We start from the raw sequence: 12,860 nt of genomic DNA, 5'->3' as shown, positions 1-12,860 counted from the left end.
AATAAAGCCTTTGCTCTCAGTTGCTTTTGGCTGTGGTATTTATTACAACAATACAAAGCACACCAGAGTAACCCAGCAAGTTAGCTCATAAAGCCTCAGAAGATGGGGATAGCATTTGGCCCTTCATTGTATTCCTTCACTGAGGGCACACAACACATTGTACTAACAAAGAGATCAGAGGCTCAGGGTGATGTCACCAGCCCAGAATATCACAGTAGATACTAAAGTAAGAACCCACTACAGGCCTCTGATTGCACTAATGGCGTCCTATTTTCCACTGCCACATGTATTTGCTCTTTGGCCCAATTAAGAAAACACAGCATCAGACTTCTGGAGGTGACATAGGGGACAGGGGACTTTAATTTTCATTGTCTAGTGTGCTATCACAAATGAAACCAGTTTGATACAAATATTTTTTCAATGTTTATTGTACCAGCAATATGAAGCCAAACTGAGCTCAGTGTGTACTTTTACAAATAAAGTTTTATTAGGAGTACCATCACAATCACCCATTTGCTTATTGTCTGTTGCTGTTCTACAAATACAGCAGTAATTGCCAAAAGGCCAGCCCATAAAGCTTAAAGTATTGACAGTCATTTCCAGCACACACACACACACACACACACACACACACACACACACACTGCACACACACACAGCACACACATACACAAAACATACACCAACTCCAAAGAGCCATGACTAGCAAAACAGACAGAGGAACAGGAAGCAACAATTCATTTCAGGACAGAAAGTAGGGCAGGCAAGAGAAAGGGAGTCAGCATCCTTCCTTCATCTCCATAGAGAAAGGGGGCGTGGTCTTCCTGGTGGGAAAATAACATCCAAGCAGCATGGTAAAAGGTTCATGATAGTTTGCAAAGCACAGAAAGGATATTCTGGGAACGCAGAGCAGCTCACATGAAGAGCAAGGTGGAACCCAAATCCTCTACTCAGATCATCATGCTAAACAGGAGAGGGAGAGGCAGAGGAGATTGTTGTTTACTGTGTCGTTACAGTCAGGAATAAAGCAATCCCCCCAGCCTTGTCCCAGTTCCACTTCACAGCCAAAGACACTACAACTGCTTTGGCTTTCAGAGTAAGAGGTGGACAAAGTTTGGTACTAGATCGATGAGGTTTCTATGTGATACTCTCCTACCCTCCCAGATGATGGCCTTCGACCTGGCCTGGCCTCCTCTGACCCCAGACCCCACTGCTCATGCCTGCACCCTTGTATGCCTGGAAGCACCAGGATAAAGAGAGGTTGGCAAAAGCAGGGCTGCTCTCCAGGCAGCCCAGCCTCTGCAGCCTCTGTCACGAGTAGATTTAACTTCCAGCACGCTGAAGCTGCCTCTGGACTGTGTGTGGAGGAAGCCAGATGCAGGTGAGATTCATCAGCAGTCATATCAGGACCAAGAGCCCCAGTCAAACAGTCAAGGGGAGCCTGTCTTCCCTGTAGCTTGAGCAGCTCTCACCCTATGAGGGAAGAGCAGAGCTGCATTCCACGTCTGCAATCAATGAGGCTGAAAGGAGAGCTGTAAATTAAACAGTGGCTTGATTAGTTCCACTTCACCTCTGCTCCCCAGATCCAGGAATGAAGACATGCGAAGCTGCTCCACCCCCTTTTCTTATTAATGCACATTCAAGAGGACAGTGGAGGCGTGGGGCTCCTAAAGCCAGGGACTAAGGAAAGAAAACCAGTTCTCAAAGCCGTGGCTCATTTGAAAGGCTATGAACAGATTGGAAGTCTTTGCAACGGTCACTTAAGATAGCTTCTTTCCTGACAAACAAACAAACAAATAAAGAACTCATCAGGCAATTTTGCAAGGAGAATTGTGTTTTTATTTTTATAATGTTTTTATTGTGGTGAAACACAAAGAGCAAAATTTATCATGGTAACTGATTCTAAATGGGCAGTCCAGTGGCAAAAAGTGCCAGGACATTCCTTTGTGCTAGCCACTGTGTTGCAACACCATGACGTTGGCCGCATCCTCAATTTGAAATTCTCTACCTATCAAGCAACTCCTTATGTGGCTTTTTCTTCAGCCCAGTAACTGCCCTTATACTTCTGTCTCTCTTCTGCTTTCTTTGGTTCCTCTCTGCAACTGAGAGCAATGGAATGGGTCACTGATTGTCTTTCTGGGGCTAATTTATTTGACTTACCATCCAGTCCTCCAGTTCATCTATGTTGTAGTAGATGTTAGAATTTCTCTCATTTTTAAGGTTGACTAATATTTCATTTTATGCATATTTCTCATTATTTCTATCCATTCATCTGGGGGTAAATACTCAAGTTGCTTCCATTGGTTTTTTTTTTTTTTCTTTTTGTGATCAGTACTATAAGACAACCAACAGTTCTATCCCCTTCTTCGAATCTCCTGATACATATCTCAAGTGGAACTGGGTCACACGTAATTCTGCCCTAATTTGAAGATCAACCACATTGTTTCCCACAGTGATTATACCATTTTCACTCCAATCAGCAGCACACACCCTCACCAACACTTCAGTTTTTTTTCTTTGTATTACCCACACTAATGAGAAGAAGACATCTCATTATGGCTTTCATTTTTATGCTAATTATTAGTGTTGTTGAGTATGATTTCATGGGCTTATTGGTCTTCTGTGCATCTTCATAGAAATGTCTGTCCAAGTCATTTGCCTACATTTAGACCAGATTCTTGATGTATATGTTATTGAGTTATAGGTGTTCTTTTTATATTCTGGGTTTTAATCCTGTGTTAGGTATAGTTTCCAAAAATTTGTATCAAAAAGTTACATCATTCATGAGTTTTATCTTTACTCTGTATATGTCTTCTAATTCATGATAATATTTTAATTTTAATGAAGCCAAATAACCTTTTCTTTTGTTGTCTGGGCCTTTAGTCACTTATTTAAGAAATTCTTCTCAAATCCATTATCATAAAAACTTCACCTTTCTTTTTCTAAACAGTTTTAGTTCTCATTTTAGATTTTTCTAAAATGTTTTAAATTGATTTTATAGAGCTGGAGAGATGGTTAAAAGATTAAGAGCACTTTCTATTCTTGAGGAGTACTCAGGTTTCATTCCCAGAACTTACCTGGTGACTCACAACTACCCTTAACTCCAGTTCCAGGGGATACTCTCTTCTGATTAGATGTGTCATGGGTGTATATCATGTGCATATTATACACATCTGTAGGCAAAACACTCATACACACAAAGTTGAAACAACAAAAATAAATTCTGTATATACCATAAAGGCCTAAATGCACTCTTTTGATTATTGGTAGCTGTTTCTCAATACCGTTTGTATAAAGGAATATGTTTGCTCCAATCAATGATGTTTTGGTCATTCTAACAGCAATAAACTGTGTGAAATAGCTTATTCCTGGAATCTGTATTCTGTACTACTTGCTGATCAACCCTTTAGATTTCTACAGTTCTACTGGGAGTTTTCTAGGAATTTTAAATCAGGAAAAACGAGATTTCCAAGTATGTTGCTTTTAAGATTTTTTTTCCAATTTAGGTCCCTTGAGGTTCCATCTGAATTCTAGAATGCATTTATTTTCATTTCAGCATAAAGTTTTGAGAGCTTTTGATAGAGATTGCAATGAATCTTTAGATTGCTCTGGGGCATTATTGATCTCATAACAACGTTTAGTTTTCCAACTCATGCACACTGTGCATTATTTTATTGTTGTTGTCTTTAGTGTCTCCTGCCAACATTTTGGAATTCTCAGCATGCGAGAAGTATTTCATTACTTTGGTTAACGTATTCCTGAGTATTCCTGAGTATTTCTTCTCTTTGATGCTATTTAAAATACAATTTTTTCTTAATTTTCTTTCCATATGCTGTTTAATTTTAGTGCCTAGAAATGACTGGTTTGTATCTGTTGGTTTGATATTGGTTTGATATTGTGCAACTCTGCTGATTTTTATTCCCCCCCATACATAGTGCTTTGACTTTTCTTCAGATAATAGCTCTCTGCAATGTATAAAGGTAATTTATATCTTCCTTCTTACTTTGGGAACCTTTAATTTTTGTGGGTTTTTTTTGTTTGTGCTTTCTAATTTCTCTGAGTAGTACTTCATTAATACTCTGAATAGCAATAGAAAACCAGGACAGTTCTGGCACATTCCTGATCTATAGGGTCTTTGTTACATTTCTATTGCTGGGATAAAACACCATGACCAAGAGAAGTTCTAAAGAAAGCATTTATTTGGGAATCACCATTCCAGAAGATTAAGGTCTATGACCAATATAGCTGTGAGCATGGAAGCAAGCAGGTAGGCATGATGCTGGAGCGGAATCTGAGAGCTCACATCTTGAGACACAACTACCAGCAGAGAGAGAGAGAGAGAGACAGAGACAGAGACAGAGAAAAGAGACAGAGAAAGAGACAGAGAGAAAAGAGACAGAGAGACAGAGAGATACTGAGACTGGGAATGACATAGGCTTTGGAAACCTCTAAGCCTGTCCCTAGTAACATACCTAGTCCTATCAGGCCACCCTCTCAATCCTTCCCAAATTGGATCAACTAACTGGGGGCCAAGCATTCAAATTTATGAGCCTATATGGGTCATTCCCATCCAAACTATCACATATATGGAACATTCTCAATTTTTCACCTCCAAGTTCAATGCTGGTTACGTTTCTCATGTGTGACTTTTATCGTGCTGAGGTGGCCTCCTCCCATCCCTAGGCTATTGAGTACTGTGATCATAAGAGGACAGCAAGATTTATAAAATATGTCTTCTGTATCAGTTAGAATGATCTAGTCATTTGTTTTTGGTTTTGTTTTGTGTTTTTTTTGCAAGACAGAGTTTCTTTGTGTGGCTCTGGCTGTACTGAAACTTACTCTGTAGACCAGGCTGTCCTCGAACTCAGAGATCCAGTCTGCCTCTGCCTCCCAAGTGCTGGGATTAAAGGTGTATGCCACCGTGCTTGCCTGATCTAGTCTTTTTCCTTCACCCTGTTAATGTGGTACCTTATATTGACTGACTCATGTATGTTGAATTGAATCTTCTCAACCAATGCAAATTTGTTTAGACAAACTACAAATTATTCCACGATTGACTTTTAACAATATAATATGAAGTATGCTTACTGGAAGCTCAATATGGTCTTTAAAATTTCAAATAAGTCTAATTGCTGTAGTGCTTTGTGCACAACGCCTGTTACAGTGGTTTATGGAAGACTAAGTAATGAGATCAAAATGCAAAACATAAACAATGTGTGTACTATCTAGAGTATCATAAAATGCAAATAATTTATAGGACTCTTTGTAGCAGCTCTTCTTTAAAATACAGCCTCATGAATCAGAACACTATTAAGGATCAATTTGAATAATTGTACAGTCTCTTAAGCACCAGGAGTTTAACTAAAAGGAAGACAATTCAAAATGACTTTAATAATGCTCTAGTTATAGACTTTCAGGAGTCAGCCTGAGGGTAGATTCAGCCCCAGAGGAGAGTCAGCTCTTCTCTCCGGATTCAGTGGCAGGGACCATAGGCAGGATATGGGCAAGGATGACACAGATCTTGTTTTGTAGCGCCTCATTGCTCCTGGAAGATGAGTTGGCTTAGTGAACTTTGCTTTCCCTTAGATGGAAAGCAAACTTGAGGCTCTGTTAGACTGAATTATGTCCTCTCATCTCCAAACTTATATGTGAAAGCATATATGACAACATCTGAAGGTGGGGCCTTTTACAAGGTAAGAATAAATAAGGTCAAAGAGTGGGATCCTAATCCTGACGTGAATGAGGACCTGTAAGAAATGAAGATAAGGACTGGGGAAGGGAGGATGGCTCAGTGCGCACAGTGCTTTGTGTGCATGTGTGGGGACTTCAGTTTGCATCTTCAGACCCCATATAGAGCCGAATGCAGTAGCATGCATCTGTAAACCTAGTGCTTGTGTGGTGAGATGGGAGGTGGAGACAAGAGAAGACCTGGAAGCTTGAAGGGCAGCTAACATAAGGTATGCGGTAGTGAACAACGAAGAGATCCCATCTCTAAAGAGAAGGAAGGTAAGGACTAACATCCAAGGTTGTCATCTGTCCTCCAAACAGACACCATGGTACATATGTGCACACATACACATCATGCACATATACACACATACATACTTGGATATGCATATACCCATCATACACATATTTAATAGATACAATAAGAAAAGAACAGTTCATAAAGTTCATTCCTTCTTTTTCTTTTCCTCTCTTCCCTCCTCTACTCCTCTCCCCTCTCTTTCTCTCAAAAATGAGGTCTTGGGGAAATAGAGAGAGGACATCAGTCTGTGCTTTATAGAAGGTTTCTTTAGATACTAACTCCCTTGACTCCTAGATGTCAGGCTATAAACACTCCTAAGGAAACCTAGTTTCTGTGGGTTAAGCCACATGATCTGTAATATTTTGTAACAGCAACTCAAGCTGAGTAACGAAGAGATTTCACATGAGCTTCTTGGGACCAGAGAAAAGTAAGAAGTCATTCTCCCATTAAAAATCCCTAAGGATTGTTCAGTTACCAAGGTGTCTCTGACTGGCTTACAAGACTGGGGACATTAATCTTGGATAAAGTTAATCAACTTCAAGTGTGAGGTCCATATCAAGAGATCTCAAAATAGCAAGGAGCCATTACTAGCCATCCTGAAGCCGTTGGCTCATTTGCTTCATTGAATCTTCATGTCTTCTTAGTCTGGAGAGACGAGCAGGTTTAAAAATAAGAATAAATTTGACTTTTTTTCTGGGAGGAGAAATTGCTGCAGGTTGAGGTTGTTGCCTTGATAGCGAGAGCTTCAACCTAGGAGCAAAACACTGCTGCTGTCGCATGTGGTCCATATCACACATCTTGGAACATGAGTATCCCATGTCCCCCAGCTGGACCTGACTCCTTCTCAGTGATTAAACTTTCCAGGGGATTACTGTATGTTCTCCAGCACCATTAAGAGGCTGGCCTTTATGATAAGGTCTTTAAGTTATTTTATGAAAGCATACACCTCTACCTGCTTCTGGGAACTTTGCTCTGCGGTGTGCATCCTTTTTTTCTGAATTGATTGGCATTTCTGTGCCCAGTCTTACAGGCTGAGTGTTACATCACTTACTAGGAATTTTGTTATGGAAAGTAGCTGCTGGCTTTGTGAAGAACTAAAGGACTTCTCTGTCTCCCCAAGCTATGACTTATCTCCTGGGACCATTTGGCTCTCCAGGGGCAATACTCAAGCTGTTATTGGTGGGGGCATTTCTCTGCTATTCCTAAAGTATCACTCATATCTCTCTCCACTCAAATTGATTTCCTCTATGATTCTGGAGCTAATTCTCTGGAATAGATCTCCTCTATAATTTGTTGGAGAGAGGTCATCCATTCACTTCAGTTTTTGGTGAGACATTTGAACCTTACATGCAATCTTGCTTTTGATTATTTTCAAAGATACAGTTTTCCTTTTACAAACTCTTCTATTGAGAACCACCCATTTCATTTTCTAAAGAAGAAACACAAATGAAAAACAAACATTTAAAAAAGTTGTTTAATATTCTTAGCCACAATGACAATGAAAATTAAAAACTTTCTGGAGATTCCATGTCATGTCACTCAGAAAGGCTAAATTATCAATACAAATGATTCAACTTATGGTGAGAATATTGGAAAAGAAGAATAATTCACAAGCGGTAGGAATGTAAACTGGTGTAGACACTATAGAAAGTAGCCTGGAAGTTTCTAAAACACTAAAAACAAAACTACAATATGACCAAAATACTCTAAATTTTACCGCATGGAGACAGTTGTAGATCATAGCTGTTACTATATTATTTACAATAGCTAGGAAATAGAATAACTCTAGATATCTGTCAACAGATGAATGGATACGCTTGAATATGCACAATGAAATTTCATTCAAATACAAAGCAAAATGAAGTTATTTTCAGGAAAATAGATGGAAGTTAGAAATCATGTAAATAAAAGTAACCCAGACTATGAAAGACAAATACCAAGCATTTCCTTTCATACACAGATCCTAGATTTTAATTATATTTATAGTTCATAAAATTAGAAAGGAGATTATGAGAGGGGTGAGATTGTAAGGGAGAGGGGTAATGAAATACATGTGATGTGAAAGCAGAAGGGGGCTGTTACTGGGAGGAAGGTGTCCCACAGGAAGTGGGTGGGAATGGGAAAGGAAAGTGTGTGTAAGAGGATCAACAATACGATATATAAGTGGAATGCTATAACAAAATTTTTCTTACAAAACTCCAACTAGATGAACAACAAAAAAAGGAAAAATATCTATAATATCCTTTAATAGCACCCTTAATCACTTAAATCTTTGTTATGTAACTAATTCATTGTTTATTTGGCCTCTTTCTGTTTGAATTTTTGTAAAGAAATATTTATAAGCATCTTTTGTTGGTCATATAAATAAAATGACATTTATTATAATGTTTTATTACCTATTATAAAGTTAGCTTCTATCAATAAGAAAGTAAGTTGTAGCTGTCCATATTCCATGATTTGAGCCTAGCTATCATACAACATTGTCTTATCTCCTTATAATATAACATTAATATTTTGAGTATTACATACATACATACACATACATATACAAACACACCATATATTTTGACTATACTTACCCTCCCAATTTCCATCCTAATTTCCCAGATCAATTCTTCCCCTTCCACCAATCTTTATTTCATCTTTAATTTTTAATATCCCATCAAATCCAATTTGTGCTTCCCATATCCACATGAATACGGGGCCATTCACTGGAACATGGCCAACCTACCAGGAACCACATCCCTGAAGAGAACTGAGTTCTCTACATCCAGTAGCCATCAACTGTCCAATAGATACTCAGCTAGGGGTGGGGGCTGTTGAGCATCTTCCTCCTCTTTGCTAGAAGGCTGACTGGCTTAATCTTGTACAGACAACCACAGCTACTTTGAGTTCATGAATGCATCAGTCATGTCATGTCTAGAAAAAACTGTTTTCACCCCGTCCTCCCCAACCTCTGGCTCTTACCATCATTCAGCTCTGCCCCCCTTCACAATGTTATTGAACTTTGGGGGAAGGGGTTGTGATATAGATTGGAATATAGTTGCCTGATATTCTTGTGAAGCTTTTACAAGATGGCCCTGAGGCTAAGCTTTGTGGCATCAGTGGGCTGCTCATGTGGTTCTAACTTGAGGTGAGCAGACCTGAATGGACCCACTTCCCAGTCTGTTACCAACTGAGGCTTTTCTTAGGATGAGGGATTTACTGTGTAAAACCCAGAAAAGTTCCAGGTAACTTCAAGGAATTTGCCTAGTTTATCTAGAGCCCCAACCAGCATTTAGCAAGAAAGACTATGTAGCAAGATAAGTTTAAAGTGGGAGCAGGTCAACAAAACACAGCTTCTTGTCATTTTTATGGTGTGTCTAGAAATTGGTAGTATCTGAGGAGCCCTGTAGGAAACAGATATCTAGAACTCCGAGGACTGTCACCTGCTTCGGATAACACTATGTGCCTCCTAGGGTGGCAATTTCTTCACTTGATCAGCATAGAATGCTTATGCCAATGTCAGTCTTGTTGAGGTGGTTGACCTCTTCTGACTTAGAGACTCACAAGTGCATCTTTCAATCAGCATTCCCTCCACCCCTTTGCCTTTTTCTTCACTTGCCCAGGTCTGTCTCTCACGTACATGGTATAGCACTTCCTCGGCGGATTAAAATGTCTTCCTCTGGAATATAGCACCTACTGCTTAACCTTTTTAAACATTCTTTTTCAGTAAGAATGAAGTTATGAGTAAAATCACACCTCTTTTACAATCGAATAAAATCTCCTCATTTGCATACCTAAAAACAATCCTGAACAAATCAATAATAAAGCTGTGAGGCTTCAGACCTCAGAGCAGGGCCAGGCTCAAAACAATCAAGATCATGCCTGCACTGCCATCCCAAATAAAAGAGAACATTTATGGATTTGCACTTAGCATCCCTTGCTTATTTGTTTCAACAGGCTGCTTGTGAATAATTTTATATATTTTTTAAATGCACACATGAAACACAACTTTATGCCATTTTTATTATCACAGGGAAATTTTGGTTTGGGTTTGCAATCATAAGCAACAAGGGTTTTGTGCTTAAGAAAAAAAAATCAGGTCTGGAAATATGGCTCAGGGGTTACAAGTGCCTGCTGCTCTTGTGGAGGACCCAGATTTGGTTCCCAGAAACTACATAGCCATTCACTATCCTCTGTAACCCCAGCTCCAGGGGTCTCACACTCCCTTCTGGCCTCCCTGGGTATTGTACACATGTAGTACACAAACATATTCAGGCAAAACATCCATGCACATAAAAATAAAAATAAATCTGTATGAAAAACAAAATAGGCAAAATCCTCAAATGACTTGTAGAGTTTCTTAAATAGTATAAGCCTCCTTTATGGATTTCTTAGGTTAAAAAAATGTGTATATGTATTTGTTTACAGAATGATAAGAAACAGATGTTTTTGTATGTGTGTTTATGTAGCAGACATATTTATGTATGTGCATGTAAAGATGTAGATGAACACATATGTGTTTGTATATGCATGTGTTCACAAGCGTGTTGGTGTGTACTGATGTCTCTCTGAAGATACCTGAGTGAGAGGCTCATTATCTTCCACGTCCTCAATTCATTAATCCTTGTTAACTGCTGCTACCATTTTCCCATTTCCTCTGCTCTTATCACTGGTTGAACATCGTGTCCTTTTTTCTTCTTCTATTTTTTTGAAGATACTCCAGAAAACCATGATTTGTAATAAACTTGGGAAGAATGAGAGATTTATTTTTTCAAACCAGGTTAAATTCATCTACAAATAAGAACAAATCTATCTTACTGCGGTTTATACAAACAGCCTTCTTTTCTCCCTCTCTCCCTTCCTTCCTTTCTTTTCTCCTTCCCTCCCTCCCTCTTTCTCTCTCTCCCTCTTGCTTTCTTTCAGTCTGTCTATCCTTTTTTTCTTCATCAACATCAAGAAGGGGTTGCTGTGGAATTGCTGGTCATTAATCTGCTCCACAGTAACCAAGTTATGAAAACCTCTTGACCTTTCTGTCATAGTCAGAAAATAATCCCCAGTTACACCTATCACACTCAGGAGTGGGGAAAGAGGAATGGAGGAAACAGAAAAAGAAGAAAAGGCTCCTTTTAAAAGGAGGCAAAGTCTTCCTCCAAACCTTTAGTGGGATGCTTAGGGCCTAGTTTGTGGAGGCTGTAGCTGCAAGAGGAGCTGGGTATGTGCTTTCGGCTCACAGGACCTGGGCTAGAGGAGAAAGAGGAGGAGATACATGGCTAGAGGAGGGATGGATTAAGCTCTTTGCTAATAGTATCTTCCTTAGAGAGGAGTTCAAAGAGAGGGTCTGATACCCATAATCCTAATAACATCCTGACATGTGTCTATAGGAAACCTCTAATGCTTTGTGCTTCACTCATTCTCTTCTGGGGTATAACAACAAGTAGTTGAATCTGTTTAATGCTATGTCCATTTGGCAGAATAATAGTAATAGCTTCTCCCTGAAGGTCTATGACCTGTCTTGTCAAAGGTTCTTGGCTCCAATAAAGATCCAAATAGGGGTTTCATATTGTGGAGCAGAGCTTAAATCCAATCACAAGGTGGTTGGTTCATGCTACTGTTGTACCAGTGGGTATGTCTTGCCAGGCCAATCATTATTGTAGCTTGAGAAGAAAGGGGGAAATACCAATTCATTGAGAATCTTTAGAGAAAGATCAGAGGGACCTAGGATTAGAAGAAAGGAAGATGTTAAGGATCTTGGAAGAAAAAGGAAGGGCCCAACCACAATATAAGCAAAAGGAAGGGTGTCCATCATTGATAACACAGTTGTTTCCTCACTTGGCATAAGAAGCAGTGAAATCCATGCTCACACCCTGGTTTATCAGGTGTGTGGCCTGGGACAAGTCTCCCACTCTTCTGGGGCCTGTGTCATTTTCTCCTCACAGGGTTAGGGGAAGAAGTTAGGTTGACAGATGCACAGAACAGAGCACTGTGCCCAGTGCTGAGATGTGTCACGGCAATGTTCTTTGTAGCGTCTTCAGAGTTTAATGTGTATGGTTTTCTGATTCAGCTATCTTCTCGGACAACAGATATCTTCCCTCAGCTAATATTTGCTGAGAGCTATGAGAAGCCGAGCAAATACTCTATATAATTGCAGGAGAACACCCAACTCACAGTACACATAGGAAGTCCCTTTGAATTATTATAAGGAGCATAAAAAATAGGAACTTGGTAAAGGACTGTTGCAAATTAGTAAATAGTCACGCTCTGCTAGGCTTTTAACTAAAAAATTCTCCACAATGCTTACATCTCACATAACTTGTGATTTTTTAAAAAATGTACATTCCAGTTTAGAAGGTGTCTGGGGGTACACAGACCCCCATTCGACCATGCTTGAATCTCAATTCCTCTCCAACTCCCTTTAGGTCAGTGAGTAAATTGTAGTGTGTTAGACACTAAATCAGTATCTGTCATGCACTCTTAGGCAAATGATAATTTCCACTGAAAACTATTTCCTTAGTGATGATAAATCTTCAACCATTGCTGACAGATTCAATTTTTGCAAAGCGCCAAACTGTCTGGGATGAGTGGGAAAGGGAAATTCAGCTCAGCTCACATCACTGAGCACTTACTACCTGCCAATGGCTTATTTGGTCTCAGATTCTTATTTTTGAGATTATAATTTAATTACAACGTTTCTCCCTTACCTTTCTTTCCTCCAAACCCTCTCATATATCTCTCCTTGTTCTCCTTCAACTTCATGGCCTCTTGTTAAAAACAAACAAACAAACACTGTTATCACATGCATATATGATTACCCAAGTGTGAGCTGAACAAATATATCACTAATGAACAT

This window comes from Peromyscus eremicus, chromosome 20, assembly GCF_949786415.1.
Source record: "Peromyscus eremicus chromosome 20, PerEre_H2_v1, whole genome shotgun sequence".
NCBI lineage: Eukaryota > Metazoa > Chordata > Mammalia > Rodentia > Cricetidae > Peromyscus > Peromyscus eremicus.
Note: the sequence above shows the minus strand (reverse complement) of the source record.